The following is an 18,427-nucleotide window of genomic DNA, read 5'->3' as shown; positions in this document are numbered from 1 at the left end:
ACATTTCAGACTTAATAAAGATTATTTGAACAGTGAGAAGTAAGCGCCACTCACACTAAATTCTTTCTTTCACTGAGTTTTCGAGGTCCGGAATCTGGGCAGATCCATGCACTTCGACACTCATTTGCCTATTTTGCGTCATATATTACATATTTATTAAGATGGAGAAAAGATTATATTTATTTCAATACATTAAAAATATACATAAAAACTATTTACATAAAACATAAATACAAATTAAATAATTTATCCCCGTATGAGAAAACGTTCGTGGTCGGGAGTTCAAAACCGCACTGTAGATAAGCAGAAAGAAGAAGAAGAAAAATTAAACAAATTAATATAAGCAATAAAATAGCACAGATTACAAAAACAAGAGCCTATATGATAAAGAACAATCACAATTCAAAATGTTTATAACCAATATTCACAAGTATAATAATATAAGACTAATATTTACCAATTAATTATCTAACCCTATGTTAAGTCTTTTAATAAATTCTTGAATTTTCAGTTTAAATTTAATCATACTTATGTCAGCTAAAACAAGGTACTAAGAAATTAATTTGTTATAAAGTTTTACGCCATAGTTGAAGCCATGTTTCATACCAGCAGCCGTTGAACTTTTGGATTCTGTAAAATGAAATAATATGTTTCTTTTCTCATTTTAATTATGCGAGTTTGTGTTGAAATTTTTCTTGTTCTTATGAAAGAAAGTTAATAATGTGTATTTATTTATTTTCTCCAATTTGAAAACGCTAAAATCCAAATAAAGATATTTAGTAGGGTAATTAATTAACTTTTTCAGACAAATTTTGATTATTCTCTTTTGTAGTAAATCCAGCGGCTTTCTTACGGATATAGAAACAATGCTCCAACAAAAATTGCCATAACCTAATACAGATTCTATCACGGATAAATGTTTAATACGCGTGCCTACACCTGTATCTGTCATTGGTTTCCACTTCTGACCCCAAAAAAAGTTTGTAAGTATTTAGATTTTACGGGATTTTAAGGCATATGAACATGAATAAAAATTGCAAATACCATCGAATTCTTCTAATTAAAAAAAAATATATATTAAATTCATGTGTCTGCACACACATCGGTCAAACGTTTCATGGTCGCATGCAGAAAAACTTAAGTTTGTTAGTGTATGACTTCCAATTGGGAAAATCGTTCGTTCCTCGAGCTAAAAATGCGATTTGAATAAACGTTAATTAAAATCTATAAATTCCAATCGATTGTGGTAATTCTTTCAGAAAGTGTTTAATACGCGTGTCTAGATCAGTATCTATCATTAGTTTCGATTTTTGACCCAAAGAAAAAGTTTGTAAAAATTTAGTTTTTGGGGGATTTAAAGGCATATAAACATGAATAAAATTTACAAATACCATCGGATTCTTCAAATTTTTAGAAAAGCATATTAAATTCATGTGTCTGCACACATATCTGTCAAAAGCGTCACGTTCGCATGCAGAAAAACATAAGATTGTTAGTGTACGACTTCCAATTGGGAAAATACTAGTTCCTTTCTCGAGCTAAAAATGTGATTTTTATAAACGATAATAAAAACTATAAATTCCGAACGATTGCTCTGTTTAATACACGTGTCTATACGTGTCTATACCGGTATCTGTAATTGGTTTCGATTTTCGATCCAAAACAAATTTGTAAAAAATTAATTTTTGCAGTATTTTAAGGCATCCCAAATGAATGCAAATTAGAAATACCATCGGATTCTTCTAATTTAAAAAAGAAATCATGTGTCTGCACACATATCTGTCAAAAGTTTTATGTTCGCATGCAGAAAAACTTAAATTTGTTAGTGTATGACTTCCAAAATTTGGGAAAATCTTTCGTTTCTCGAGCTAAGAATGTGATTTGTATAAACGTTAATAAAATCTATAAATTTCAACCGATTGTGCTAGTTTTTTTAGAAAGTCTTTAATACGCGTGTCTACACCGATAACTATCATTTTTTCGATTTTCGACGCAAAGAAAAGGTTTGTAAAAATTTAGATTTTGCAGAATTTTCAGGCAAATAGACAAGAACAAAAATCACAAATACTATCGGAATCTTCTAATTTAAAAAATATATATTAAATTCATGTGTCTGCAAGCATCTGTAAAAAGTTTCATAGTTGCATGCAAAAGAACGTAAGTTTGTTTGTGTATGACGTCCAATTGGGAAAATCGTTCGTTTCACTAGCTAAAAATGCGATTTGTATAAACGTTAATCAGTTCTATAAATTCTAACCAATTGTACTAATTCTTTCAGAAAGTGTCTAATACGCGTGTCTACACCGGTATCCATAATTTGTTTCGATTTTCGATCCATCGAAAATGTTTATAAAAATCTAGTTTTTGTGGGATTTTTCGGCATATAAACATGAAAAAAAATTACAAATACCATCGGATTCTTCTATTTTTTTTATATTAAATTCATGTGTCTGCATACATATCTGTCAAAAGTTTTAATTGTCGCATGCAGAAAAATATAGGTTTGTAATTGTGTAATTGTATCACTTCCAATTGGGAAAATCGTTCGTTTCTCGAGCTAAATATGCGTTTTGTATAGACGTTAATAAAATCTATAAATTCCAGCCGATCGTGCACATTCTTTCAAGAAGTGTTTAATACGTGTGTCTACACTGGTATCTGTCATTGGTTTCGATTCTCGACCCAAAGGAAATGTTTTTAAAAATTTAGATTTTGCGGGATATTAAGGCATATAAACATGAATAAAAATTACAGATATCATCGGATTCTTCCAATTAAAAAAAAAACCATTAAATTCATTGTCTGCACATATATCTATCAAAAGTTTCATGGTCGCATGGAGAAAAACATAAGTTTGTTAGCGCATGACTTCGAATTGGGAAAATCGTTCCTTTCTCGTGCTAAAAATGCGATTTGTATAAACGTTAATAAAACTATAAATTTCAACCGATTGTGCTAATTCTTTCAGAGAGTGTCCAAACTGGTATCTGTGATTGGTTTCGATTTTCGACCCAAAGGAAATGTTTGTAAAAATTTAGTTTTTGTAGGATTTTAAAGCATATAAACATGAATGAAAGTTACAAATACCATTCGGACTCTTCTAATTATTTTAAAAATATCAAATTCAAGTGTCTGCACAAATATCTGTCAAAAGTTTTATGGTCGCATACAGAAAAACATAAGTTTGCCAGGTTATGACTTCGAGTTAGGAAACTCGTTCGTTTCACGAGCTAAAAATACGATTTGTATAAACGTTAATAAAACCTATAAATTCTAACCGATTGCGCTAATTCTTTCAGAAAGTCTTTAATATGCGTTTCTAAACCAGTATCTGTCATTGGTTTCGATTATCAACCCAAAGTAAATTTTGTAAAAATTGAGTTGTCAGAAATTCCATTGGATACTTCTAATTAAAAAAAAACATTAAATTAATATGTCTGCACACACATATCTGTCAAAATATTCATGGTCGCATGCAGAAAAACATACGTTTGTTAGTATAAATCTTCCAATTTGGAAAATTGTTCGTTTCACGAGCTAAAAATGTGATTTGTATAAACGTTAATAAAATCTACAAATTCCAAACGATTGTGATAATTCTTCCAGAAAGTTTTTAATACGCGTATCTACACCGGTATCTATCATTGGTTTCGATTTTCGACCTAAAGAGAAGTTTGTAAATATTTATTTTTTTGCGGGATTTTAAAGAATATAAACATGAATAAAATTATAAATACCATCGGATTCTTCTAATTAAAAAAATAATTTGTCTGCACACATATCTGTCAGAAGATTCGTGGTCGCATGCAGAAAAACATAAGTTTGTTACTGTATGACATCCAATTGCGACAATCGTTCGTTTCTCGAGCTAAAAATGTGATTTGAATAAACGTTGATAAAAATCTATAAAACCAAACCGATTGTGCTAATTCTTTCAGAAAGTGTTTAATACGCGTGTCTACACCGGTATCTATCATTGGTTTCGATGTTCGACGGAAAGGAAAAATTTATGAAAGTTTAGTTTTTGCGGGTTTTTGAGGCATATAAACATGAATAAAAATTACAAATACCATCGGATTCTTCTATTTTTTTTTTAATATTAAGTCTGCATACATATCTGTCTAAAGTTTCATCTTCGCATGCAAAAAAACATAAGATTGTTTACGTATGACTTCCAATTGGGAAAATCGTTCGTTTCTAGAGTTACAAATCCGATTTGTATAAACGTTAATCAAATCTATAAATTCCAACCGATTGTGCTAATTCTTTCAGAATGTGTTTAATACGCGTGTCTACACAGGTATCTATCATTGTTTTCGATTATTATCCCAAACAATTTTTTTTGAAGAATCTAGTTTTTGTTGGATTTTAAGGCATATAAAAATGAATAAACATTACAAATATCATCTGATTCTTCTAATTTTTTTTTTAAATTAAATTTATGTGTCTGCACACATATGTGTCAAAAGTTTCATGGTCGCATGCAGAAAAATATAAATTTGTTAGTGTAGGACTTCGAATTGGGAAATTCGTTCGTTTCTCGAGCTGAAAATGGGATTTGTATAAACGTTAATAAAATCTGTAATTTTTTCAGAAAGTGGAGGCTCAAATTAAAAAAAATATCTAAATCCATTTTTATAATTTTGTGGCAAATGAGCTTTCAATATTTTGAATGTTTGCAGATTTAACACTTTCCTTTCAAGTAAATTGAGTTTGGTTTCATGAAATACTATCCGTCCAATGTTTTGCTTGAGAAATTTTTTTTTCGAAATAATCTAGTTTCCACCCAGATATTAAGGCTTAAAGAAATGGACTTGGACATATTTATCCACAAATAATGTGAACTGAATTTTTTAGACCCTTTGAATAATGTTTTTTTTTTTTTTGTATTATTTCTCTTTTACATAGTTTATTATTGTAAATTAATATTTGTGCAGCATAATTAGATTTTAGCTGTAACTCTAAGAGGCTATTTTGTTCAGTTTAATGTTTTGAATTTGTAATACTCAGTATTATTTTTATTTTTTCTTAAATGCAGTATTTTTATTATGCTATAACTCATATATTGGCATAAATTAGGCTACATTATATTGTGAGGTACATCAACATGTTCTTTTTCTAACTACAAAGACAATTTGTTACATTTTTAAAATATCTGATGTTTAGTTATCATGAACTCACCACAATCATTTCACCCCATATATATATATATATATATATATATATATATAAAGTTTGTTTCAGTGCTGTAAACTTTCAACACACTATAAATTAAATATATCCACATTTTTAATGCACTCTCACTATCATGATTTTGCCCTTTTACATATTACATACTTTAATATTTTGAACCAAATAGACTACATGCAATAGACCTATTCTACATCCTCTTTTTTCATTCGATATCACCTTGAATTTCCTCGGCTGTTTTTCCTGTGTTTGCCATTATAATTTTGTAGAAATTTTGTTGTTCATATTTTGGCACATATTGTAGAAGTGCAATGTATCATGTACTTTTTCGAATTTATTCAAATGTTTTACCCATCGAACTAAGGAGAAGGTGTTTCCGTTTCGGTGTCTTCCTACTTTGTACAAGGGCCCAGTCATGGTTTCCCCTGCTTCGGGTCCGTTTCCTTTGGAAACGCGCACATTTCTTCATTTGGCTATTCCTGGAACAGAATTTTTCAAATTCGTCTCGAAATAGCTTTCATAATCAAGTACCTTTACAACTCGTTCATCAGCGGCGTTTCCATCTGCCCAGAGACTGTGTTCCACAAAAATAACTTCAAATGGATTTTTTGTTCTGCATTTTTTCACCATATATATATATATATATATATATATATATATATATATAACGTATTTCCTCGCGTAATTTACGCCCCCGCGTATTTTGCGCACCCTAATTTTTAAGGGATTATTTTGAACTTTATTTTTGCTCCGTGTATTTTTCGCACACATTTTACGTACATACTTTTTTCAGTGTAGTAGGGAATACGTACATATTTTTTTCAGTGCAGTAGGGATTTTCCTTCCCTACAGTCCATCGTAGGTCATTCACCAGCAACTGAAGTACCTGCTTCAGAAAGAAACCCCAAAGTCCCGCTACTTTAACAATGCTTGTCCTTGGTAGAGACAAGTTACCGGTATAGAAAATTAGCCCTACCGTAAATACTTACCTATACATATATTAATTGAAATAAACTCAGAACAGGACCTCTTATTTGAAAAATCCGCATATTTTACGCACCCCAATTTTTCAGTGGCCAAAGTTAATTAAAAAGTGCGCAAATTACGCGAGCAAATACGGTATATGTATATATATATGTATATATATAGTAGTCAGGACTGTGCACTTTGTCATTTTTTTCTCCTACAGCGCTCAAATCGATGCAAAATCACGATCGATAGGCATCATTGTGTATCCAGAAATTGGGTAAGTTACTAAAATATCCTCGAAGATCCCCTTGCCAATGAAATTATCAAGATAAGCGAAAAGATTGCGATTTTTATTTTGGCTATAGCAGTTGTTCACGAATAGTTTCAGCATTCTTAAATATTTTTTGTTCATCAAGGCATGAAATAACTTCATTTGGACCTTTGTGAGCGAAGCATTCTGAATATAAGTACACACACGAAGTACCAGTATATATGTTATGAATACCCAAATTATGTATCCATAATTGTCGCCTGTAATATTCATTTTGGGTATTAGTTACAGGAAGTGGAAGATTTTTTTTTGGTAATCCAGGGATACAGTTAAGCTCTTTGCAACATTTTTACTGTCTTTAGTTTATTGAATTAAACCTCAGCTTGTCCGTGATGCTCTTGCTTTTGTTTTTTTTTTATATTCAAAACATACCGACTTTCTCAATTTCAGTAGCTCATATATCAACTTGAAATTTCGTACAAATATTGAAAATATCTTTTCTAGGAATACCAAATGAAATATTAAAACTCTCGTTAAAAATCTTCCTATAATATCATAAGATATAGGATATTCCGTCCCTAAAGTCTGGAAATATCTCCTATGAAGTTCAACTAACAGTAAGTTAAGGTCTGAACTTAGATGTTTAAGATGTTTGTTCTCAAATCGGCTATAATGAGATTCCCTAGCTGGAAGATTGCCTATAAATTCCTAGCTTTTTGCATGGTTTTCTGAGGTGTTCGATTCACATGATTATCGTGCTTCCATCTACATGTAGGATATCTTTTTCCGGGTGCTGAACTTTAGCCCTCAATCTTTGTCATTCTGTACCGTGTATAGCTAGGAATCCCTTCTGACACATAATTAATTCTGTATCAACTCGAACTATTACGGCTATCATTTCTGTCATCTAGATCTGTATTCCTTCTCCTGCGCTCAACGTCTACACTAAGAGTACACCGTTGCAAATGTATATTTTGTTTATCGTGGGAATATAGGTTGTTGAACTTGTCTAAGATACTTTTCTGCTTTTCAGGACTGAGCTCTGCTTGACCGTTACATCTACAATTTTGTATTTCACGTTGATGTCTAAATTTTGCACCTACAAGACGTTTCTTCTTTTTGTTCCGTACCCATTCTCCCGTTTATGTTTGCTCTTCTTGTCATTTGACTTCAACATTTCTTCCGGCGGTTGATATTCACTCTCTGAAGAAGATATCTCATCATTTGTTAGGTTGATCTCAAATATTTAGATATCGTACGCCATTATGTACATTTACTTTAACAAGGTACTTTGAACTTTTTAGATACACTGAGAACAATCATCTTTAACACACAATTACAATTATGTTCTATAGCGATAAATTTTAAGTCATATTACATATTCCAAAAAAATTGAAATAGTTAAAGAAATTATAAAATTAAATATAATATAAAACTGAACACTTAAAGCAGCTACAGTGGAACTGAGCTATTGAAAAACGAATAAAACTTTGGACTTAGGCATTTCTTGTTTCTGAAAAGGACTTAGGCATTTTTGAACAGAAATATTTGCCTTTCAAAAACAAAGCACTGTGTGTATATGGAGAACGCTACTACTTGGAACAGAACTGAAAGCATATTAAAAACATCCTGTAAATTTTACTTAAGTGGTGCTGAAACACCAAAAATGAAAAAAGTGGACTTACGCATTTTTTGCACTGGACCCTGCAAATAAATTAATCTTAGAATATTAATAGGTAGGTAAGAACGATGTATAACAAATCTATATATAATTTTGCGTAATTTATTACATGAAAGGCAACCTGTGTCTCCCATCTAAGGTGCTGGTCAATTAGTATTCATAGATATTTAACTTTAGTAGAATTGGTTAAACATGGACAGTCACAATTATTTAGAGAAATTGTACGATTAGTTTTGCAAATTTTAATATTGTGAATATAGTCAAGATATAGGGCATTCTGCGAAGTCAGTGAAAAGGGTACAGCCGTTGTTTTAGAAATATTGAAACATAGTAAGTATGAATCCAGCCATTTTTTAATTAGATAGATACCATTGTTTGCTTTCTGATAAGTTTCATTCCATGTTAAACCACTCAAAATAGCTACGGTATCATCTGCGTAGGGAAACATGTTGCCGTTATTTTGTGACAAATCAGTCATCAGTAAATTATTAATATAATATAGAAATAAAATAAGTCCTAACACTGTGCCTTGAGGCACACCTATATTTATTTTTGTAGTTTCACTAAACACATCTTCAATTTTAACAACTTGTGCTCTGTCACTTAAATAAGAACGAAATAAGTCTAGAACATTACATCTTACGCCCATTCACTTTATTTTTTTTTAGAAGTAGCCTATATCATGTTTAACCGTATCAAACGCCTTTTTTAAGGTTTAGGAAAATTCCTAGATACCTTTTTCCAGAGTCTAAGTCTTTCATAATTCTAGAAGTGACATTGAATATGGCATCCTCGGTGCTAAAACTGTTATGAAAACCAAACTGTTTTGATGATATTAGTTCATATTTTTCTAAACAATTTATTAAACTTTTCTTGATACATTTTTCTAACGTTATGGAAATAACGGGCATAAGAGATATTGGTCTATAATTGTTTAAAATTTTCCTGTCTCCGCCTTTAAATATTGGTATAGAAATAGTTTGTTTGAATTTCTTAGGAAATATATTCCTTTTAATAAACACAGATTAAATATATGAGAAAGAGGTTTAGCGATTGGTTGTATGGTAGTTTTTCTTGTTTTAGATGTAATTTCATGAAAACCTGGTGAAGTGTCGTTCTTTAAATTATTTTCAATAAACAATAACACGATTTCGGTAATAGAAAAGAGGAACATTGATGCTGTTGTATTTATAGTTTTATCAGATATTGATTCTTTGTTGTGAAAGACAGACGCGATTTCACTCCTTTTTCGAAAAGTAATTGTTAAATTCTGTTGCAATTAATTTTTGTCATTAATAATTCCTGTCAAGTCAGCATTTTCACAGTGCCATCGCATAATAGAAATGACGTTAAAATAGATGATATAATTTCCAGTGACAGAGAGGCGCAGACGGCTGTGTCACACTGGTTCCTATACACAGGCGGCAGACTTCTACGATATAGGAGATTATTCAAGAAATAGGAGACCAGAAGGAAGACTTACGCCGCTGTGGAGTAACGATTACCATATCTGACCGTGAAACGACCGGGCCTGGGCTCAAATCCTGGTTGGGACAAGTTACCTGGTTGAAGTTTTTTTCCGGGTTTTCCCTCAACGAATTGAAGCCGTGTGTGACAGCCCTCTTCACCTCTCTGTCACTATGAAAATGCTGAATGGACAGCAATTTCTTGAAGTGATGGTAATCGTTCGGCCAAATACGGCTCGGCGAACAACAGATCTTCTGCAGGAGTTTCGCTGGAAGATGTTTCAACATCCACCCTACATCCCAGGTCTCGATCCCAACTATTACCATTTTTTCTTACTTCAGTTTTTCACAGTGACAGAGAGGTGCAGGCAGCTGTCACACACAGGGATACAAAAGTTGATCCCATGGCATGACAGTGTCTCAATTCCGGTGGGGAAAGTGTTGAAAAATAGGTCAATAATTGCTGTATCTGTTCCAATCAATCTTTTCATAAAATTGTGTTTTCTTCTCTAAACAGCCCCAAGGAAACTTACTTTCTGGACGCGCTTCGTAATTTACTTTTTATTAATATATTCTATTACTTTTAATTTCACGTTGTGTTTACAATATAAATAATAAAATATAACAATTTCACCATTTAGATAACTATTATTTGAGGCTATATTTAAGCTTGTCACTATCGAGTGTCAAGGCTGGGAGGATCATGTTCATTATTTTAAGTCCAAATGTCGATTTTCTTGATCTGTACTACCAGTGTGTTCCGAGACGCAACAGCCCATGAAGGGCTAAATTCGACCAGCAGTCTGCGGATCTCACGTTAAAATGCCTCAGAAGAGTAAACGATCGTCCAACCAGTACAGGGGTAACGTGTAGTCAGCACGATGATCACTCCTATTTGCTACACAATAATGCAGCAGTTTTCTACAATGTCAACCCATATTGTTTAATATATAACAAGCAAATTACATTATGAGCTGATTCGCGATATTCGGTTCAAGTTAGAAATGCTATTCGTTTCTCCGATTTCCTCCGTCGAAGTGCCCACCATCGTCGGTACTACCGCAGGAAATAAGATGGAGCTTTCTAATCGTATTCTCCGATTCAATCACGAAGAATCACATCCAAAATCCAGCACTAATATTTTTATGTAACTCTTTTCACAAAGTCCTCGGTAAATAACGCCAAAGAATCTACAGAAACGTTGTCTCCCACGGGGTACCTGTCGTTCAGTCCGAAGTTTAAGGACGTTTGTTTTGCGTTGCGTGCCTGCAGTTTATTGAGTCTGTTGTGAACTACTGAATGGATTACTCTTTCGAGGGCAATATTGTGCAAGTGATTGTGGTCTTTCTAATGTTTTAGAATTGCTGAACGGATTATACATTCGTCCGTACTGTAATGCAAGTTACTGTATTTTTTTTAAGGTTTCGGGAATGCCCAACGGATAAGTCTTTTGTGCGTACTGTAGTGCAAGTTATTGTGTTCTTCGTTCGTAGTGTGGTGCAAGTTTTTATTTTATTTTTTTTTCTAATTGATTATACCGATGTGATTAATCTTTCGTGTGGTATTTTATTAGTTATTGTTTTCTGTAATTGTTTGGAAATGCTGAACGGATTATTCATTCGTGCGTGTTGTAGTGCAAGTTATTGTGTTCTTTTTAATGTCTTGGGATGCTGAATGGGTTACTCATTTGTGCGTAATGTGGTGCAAGTTATTGCGTTTTTCCTAATGTTTTTGGGGATGTGAACTCTTTTGAGCGTAGTGTAGTGCGTGCAAGTGATTGTAATTTTCGTAATGTTTTGGGGATGCTGAACTAATTACTCTTTTGTGCGTATTGTAGTGCAAGTGATTGTGTTTTTCCTAATGTTTTGGGGATGCTGAACTAATTACTCTTTTATGCGCATTGTAGTGCAAGTTATTGTGTTTTTCCTAATCTTTTGGGGATGCTGAACTAATTACTCTCTTGTGCGTGGTGTAGTGCAAGTTATTGTGTTTTTCCTAATGTTTTGGGGATGCTGAACTAATTACTCTTTTATGCGTATTGTAGTGCAAGTTATTGTGTTTTTCCTAATGTTTTGGGGATGCTGAACTAATTACTCTTTTGTGCGTATTGTAGTGCAAGTGATTGTGTTTTTCCTAATGTTTTGGGGATGCTGAACTAATTACTCTTTTGTGCGTATTGTAGTGCAAGTGATTGTGTTTTTCCTAATGTTTTGGGGATGCTGAACTAATTACTCTTTTATGCGTATTGTAGTGCAAGTTATTGTGTTTTTCCTAATCTTTTGGGGATGCTGAACTAATTACTCTCTTGTGCGTGGTGTAGTGCAAGTTATTGTGTTTTTCCTAATGTTTTGGGGATGCTGAACTAATTACTCTTTTGTGCGTATTGTAGTGCAAGTTATTGTGTTTTTCCTAATGTTTTGGGGATGCTGAACTAATTACTCTTTTGTGCGTATTGTAGTGCAAGTGATTGTGTTTTTCCTAATGTTTTGGGGATGCTGAACTAATTACTCTTTTCAGCGTAGTGTAGTGCGTGCAAGTGATTGTGATTTTCCTAATGTTTTGGGGACGCTGAACTAATTACTCTTTTGTGCGTGGTGTAGTACAAGTGATTGTGATTTTCCTAATGTTTTGGGGATGCTGACCTAATTACTCTTTTGTGCGTAGTGTAGTGCAAGTGATTGTGATTTTCCTAATGTTTTGGGGATGCTGACCTAATTACTCTTTTGTGCGTGGTGTAGTACAAGTGATTGTGATTTTCCTAATGTTTTGGGGATGCTGAACTAATTACTCTTTTGTGCGTGGTGTAGTACTAGTAATTGTGATTTTCCTAATGTTTTGGGGATGCTGACCTAATTACTCTTTTGTGCGTGGTGTAGTGCAAGTGATTGTGATTTTCCTAATGTTTTGGGGATGCTGACTTAATTACTCTTTTGTGCGTGGTGTAGTGCAAGTGATTGTGATTTTCCTAATGTTTTGGGGATGCTGACCTAATTACTCTTTTGTGCGTGGTGTAGTACAAGTGATTGTGATTTTCCTAATGTTTTGGGGATGCTGAACTAATTACTCTTTTGTGCGTGGTGTAGTGCAAGTGATTGTGATTTTCCTAATGTTTTGGGGATGCTGACCTAATTACTCTTTTGTGCGTAGTGTAGTGCAAGTGATTGTGATTTTCCTAATGTTTTGGGGATGCTGATCTAATTACTCTTTTGTGCGTGTTGTAGTGTAAGTGATTGTGATTTTCCTAATGTTTTGGGGATGCTGATCTAATTACTCTTTTGTGCGTGTTGTAGTGCAAGTGATTGTGATTTTCCTAATGTTTTGGGGATGCTGTCCTAATGACTCTTTTGTGCGTGTTGTAGTGCAAGTGATTGTGATTTTCCTAATGTTTTGGGGATGCTGAACTAATTACTCTTTTCAGCGTAGTGTAGTGCGTGCAAGTGATTGTGATTTTCCTAATGTTTTGGGGATGCTGAACTAATTACTCTTTTGTGCGTGGTGTAGTGCAAGTGATTGTGATTTTCCTATTGTTTTGGGGATGCTGACCTAATTACTCTTTTGTGCGTGTTATAGTGCAAGTTATTGTGTTTTTCCTAATGTTTTGGGGATGCTGAACTAATTACTCTTTTGTGCGTAGTTTAGTGCAAGTGATTGTGATTTTCCTAATGTTTTGGGGATGCTGAACTAATAACTCTTTTGTGCGTAGTGTAGTGCAAGTGATTTTGTTTTATTTTCTAATTTTTTGGAAATGCAGAAGGGATATTTTGTCTAATGTTTTGGGAATGCTGAACGAATTACTGCAAATTACTATGTTTTTTTCTAATTTTCTAGCAGTGCTGAGCGGATTACTCATTCATAGATATTTTAGTACAGAATATAAAATTTTTGTCTAATGTTTGAAAATATGTAGGCTATAGGATATTGCAGCGATTTTTTGCCTAAGATATTGAAGGAAATTCCAGCGTGAATTAATCGGTGTTACCGTCATCAGCAAATTTAGGTTCGTACTGTAGTATTAATGGGAAGGTTACGTATCCGGCACAAAAAGAAAAATAGAAAGCGCACTTTACTTGCCGAAGGAAAATTGGATGAAATAGGAGCTCTATTGAAACGAAGTCTAAGAAAATCTGCTGATATTTCCGAGACATAAACAAACAGAGCAACAAAACCGTTGCAATTAAATCCAAAATAACATATTACAAGGTTTCCGTTGATCATAACTCTCACCTTCCGATTACGACACAATCCTATATTTTAACTTACTGTTAAATTCAGGACACGATGGCGTCTTTAATCCAGAACTATTGTTTTCACTGACGAAGCATGACTACATTAGCTGACTGACTGGCGGACTTTAACCCCTTCAGGTCTGGTGTACATTATAGTGTACATTGTTTATTTTCTTTCTTTTTTTGGAATGTCTTCGATACTGTTAAATATTTTGAAACATTCAATGTGATAGAAATGGAGAATATTATTTTTGATGCATTTCTATACCTGAATTAAAAATAAAATTTAAACATTTTGGGCCCCAAGGGTCAAAATTATCCCCAAATTTTGATTTTCTGTGCAGATTTGATTTGGGAATTTTCGAATGAATATGTGGCGATTTTTTTAAATTATTTTAAATATAAATTCAGGACTGAAGGGGCTAAGAGGGCTGGGCTCGGTACAGGTTCGTACAGGCCCATTATGCGCCCTATAGACCTATTGTCGATGATTATCTAATTGTGAAAGGTAGTTCAGGTGACTTTCATGAATACGACGCTGATAGATCGGCCATCCTGCATCAACCCCTGATATAGCCAGATCCTATTTCGTAGAGGAGTAGCCTGATAAGCCGGGGAGCACGGAGTTCCAAGCCCATACTGATCAGCCGACGCTGATAGGTGCGCCATCCTGCCTAGTCCCCTGATAGAGCCAGGTCCCGACCGGATACGAGTTGCCTGATAAGCCCCAGGGACCGAATCCTAGCCTTCCTATATCAACGTCGGAAACTCATACTACTCCCAGAACTTCATCCCAGCCAATTTTTACTATTGCAGATTATAGATGAAATGAGGGAGAAGTGGAGAGTGTTGGTGGAATGACAGAGGGACAAAGGAGTACTCTGTTGGCTACATTTATGAAGTTACGTGAATTCGCAGAAAAATCCCCCATCCGTTTCATCAGACTCCTCTTCATGATGTTAGGATTGGAGTATAGTATGCTATGACTTCGAAAAAAATCATCGGGAGCATATTTTTCATAGGATGCATTGGAACTAATGGTGAACGGAAGAAACGTTCTGGGCAAAAGAAGATATCAGATAATAGACAACATTGAGATATAAGGATCATATGCGGAGACTAAGAGAAAGGCGGAAAATAGGAACGATTGGCTAATACTGAGTGTGCAGTGAAAAACCTGCCCTTCGGCAGAAGATTATGAATAACGATAGATTCTCTTCCTTATATTAATGAAATATCTACCTATTTTTTGAACAATTAATAAAGGAAGAAAAAACATACGGGTTCTTTATACAAGGTAATGCAACAGTCCATATAGCCCGTCGATCTATATAAGTATTAGGAGAAATATTTGGTGATCAAGTGTTCTACAATTGTTCCTCGCGTCCCCCAGACCTAAATCCTTGCTATTTTTATCTCTAGTAGACTACACTAAAATAACAAGTATACATCAACAACGACCACATCTTAGAGTAATTGGAGGAAAACATCCGAGAGTTTCGTAAGAAGAGATTAGTCGAGTAGGTAGGCTATTTCAGAACAGTTTTCTGTGATGTCAAAATTGTGTTCAAGCAAAAGGACCCTTTGAGCATGTCTTGTGACACAGATAAGATGCACTTGTATTCATGTTTATGTTGTTTATAAACATTTTACGTCCAAACAGGTTTTATAAAATAAAATTGAGGACCGTTTTCACAAAACTCAACAAACGCTATTTTAAAAAATTTACAGAAAACGTTCTTTTTAGTTTACTCTCAGACCTTTGATATAGTAATATATTCTGAAAAAATAGACATTGTTTCTCTTTCAGAGATGAATTAATTGATATAAAGTGCAACTGTTATTGTTATCTTATTTGTTTGAAAAAAAAAGACTAAAGTTAAGAATTTCACAAAATTCAACAATTCCACTTTTTAAATGCACATACCTTGAAATTTTTAATTATTTTTCATTCGCAGCTGGTAAAATTCTCATCCAAATCATTAATGCGTATTTTAAAATAATACTTAAGTACTGATGAATTAAAACACAGTTAATTGAACACACTGAAACATAATTTCAAGCCTTTTTTTTCTCTTTTTTTCAAAATTTGTTATTGACTTGCAGAAACTCTTTATTTGCATGAATTAAATATTTTTATTTGTGCAATACATTACCCAAATTATTGAAAATCAAAATCGTGCAGAATAATCTCAGTGGTTCGTCATAATCCATTCTATTGTCAGAATCTTTGGCACATCTCTTTAAAACTTTGTCATAAACTACCTTGCCCTCTTCCGAAATATCATTATGGAAGTAACTCATTAACTTCCTCACATCATTAGCTTTGTTTTTGCTGATATGGTTCGCCAGTGGAAGGTCAGGTGCTTTAGACATTACAGAAACACTTGTCTTTCTTGGTTTAAACACTTGAACTTCTATTGGTGCAGAAAAATATGTTTTGTACATAACACTTTACACGATTCTTAAAAGTTTTTGGTAGCCTACGTAAGTACCCTCATCTCTGACATTTTAAACGGTAATTTAGCTTTTACAACATTTTTTGCCATCGATTTTAAATCATAAGTATGCCAGTCTTTGCCCAAAACTTTTACGTCCCCAAACATTGCCACAATTTCATAATACTCTGATGGCAATGTGATGTATTCACGTGTTCTCAGCCCTTTCTATATCAATCAAAACACACGGTCTGGAGGCATATAGCTTTCCACGGATAGGAAATGAATGTCTACTTTCTTCAAAATCTTCACAGCTTTCAAGATAACCAACAAGCATAGCCATCATTATGCAATTTTTTATTCAGAATGTGAAAACAATCTAAGAGTGAAATTTCTGGATTTTTCTATGAGTAAACATTTTTTCTAAATTACCTATGTAATCCTTTAATGTCGTAATAAAATACTTGTCACTTTTCTAAATGTAGCAGCACGTATCTGGGAAATCTTCTCAATTTTCACCTCTTATGAAATATGAAATAGACACAGATCTTTCTAGCTTTTTGAAATCCTTCTTACTCTACGCCGTTTAGGTAGATCAACTTTCATATATCTTAGCAAAAAATTGTCCTCATCAACTTTTGTACTATTTCAGTATAAATTATCTCCAAAATTAATTAGATTATTTAAGCACAAAGAATGTGCAGCACGTTTTCTTTTTTCCCTGCTCTAAATGATTAAAGTTTAGTTTGGATGAATATCGTTATTTTTAGACGCAACTTATATTTCTTACCCTTAGATTAACGTACTCTATTCCTACTCTTCGTGCCCCTTCCAGTAGCTTGAACGGATTTTGAATACTCAGGGTTCTTATCCATTTTTCATCACTACTCACAGAATACATGCACTTAAACAGCGGCCAGATTTATACTGAATTATCGTAGGGAAACAACAAAATATTATATAACATTTGAGCTTCGAAATGTGTCACTGTTGTCAAAATACAAATATATTACATTGTTGTAAAATATTGTAGTTTGTGAAACAGAATAAAGTGTGAAATGTTGTTAGAGGATATGTTAAGTTTTGTGAAAATTTAAGAAATGGGGATATTGAGTTTTGTGAAATCTCTCTACATTGAGGTACTCTTTTCAACAGAAAATGTTGAGTTTTGTGATATTATGAGCACTGCATTATTTTCCTTTCATTACAATTGACCAGAATCCATCAAAACCCGCAATTCGAAAAAAATGACGTTTGTTGAGTTTTGTTAACGTTCCTCATTATTGCTGTAGATTTCGCGGTAACTGTGTGAGGCTTGAAACAGAAAATGCCGCTGGAGTTTCAGTGTGAAGAGAGCGTCAGATATGGAGAATTCTGTGTAATACTACCAATTTTCTACTTATTACTTCCTGATAACATAAATGATTTTAGATCGCATATTATTATCTGACAACAAACCAATAGTGATTCTTAACACATTCAGAATAATTAGTCAGTATGCTAGTTTCGGAAGCAACATAATTCCATGACCATGCAATAAAAGCATTGCTTCTGTAATCAGATTGTTTCCAGGTTATGGAATCAAAGTGCCTGTATTCCAAGCTGTAATAATGAAAACTATTTGTCTAACATATCACACGAAGTAAACCAATAAACTAGCGATTGTTAAAATTGTCCTTAGGTATACAACCTACTGTTTAAATGAAATTTTCCTTATAACAACACATTCCAAAAAAACTTGCAAGGACTTCTTGGTCGTACAGAGATATAGTTTGGTGTATTTCTGTGTCATATTATTCAAAAGTTACTTCAATCAATTTACCATGTTACACTGACATGAAATCACTAACCTTAAGCTTCTCTTTACATCGCAGTGATGAAGTTAGTTCGAAACAAACAATGTTGTGTCCGTCAATGACTGTTTTCCCGAGATATCTGATTACGCCTAGTGCAGTGTGATCAGACTTTGGACAAGCAAACTGTCTAGATTCTTGCATAACAAGGACAGCCAGTTATTTACATAACAAGAAATATTTCGTTGCCATACGGATAGCCTTCAGTTTTGCTTGGTATCAACATTTTAATCATAATTTATTTTTAATCCATTATTTAACAGTGCTGTATTCAAATGCGAATTCGTCTATCGTCGATGAAATTGGTTGACCAATAACAAGATAGTATTTGGT

General features: G+C 33.5%; 1 protein-coding gene across 2 annotated transcripts in view; it reads right to left on the bottom strand.

The window, feature by feature from the left end:
* The window catches only part of LOC138715334 (cytochrome P450 4C1-like), a 73,125-nt gene extending 54,920 nt beyond the window's left edge, over positions 1-18,205 (bottom strand). The window contains exon 1 of one of the 2 annotated variants that reach the window (XM_069848144.1): positions 18,092-18,205. The gene's annotated coding sequence lies outside the window, so the exon portion shown is untranslated. Of the gene's footprint in view, positions 1-17,935; positions 18,063-18,091 lie in introns of those variants that run through there. The other variant, XM_069848145.1, reaches the window with a different exon arrangement.
* Positions 18,206-18,427: the final 222 nt, after the last annotated feature.

This window comes from Periplaneta americana, chromosome 15 (genome assembly GCF_040183065.1).
Source record: "Periplaneta americana isolate PAMFEO1 chromosome 15, P.americana_PAMFEO1_priV1, whole genome shotgun sequence".
In the NCBI taxonomy this organism is placed as follows: domain Eukaryota; kingdom Metazoa; phylum Arthropoda; class Insecta; order Blattodea; family Blattidae; genus Periplaneta; species Periplaneta americana.
This window is presented reverse-complemented; position numbering and strand designations above follow the sequence as displayed.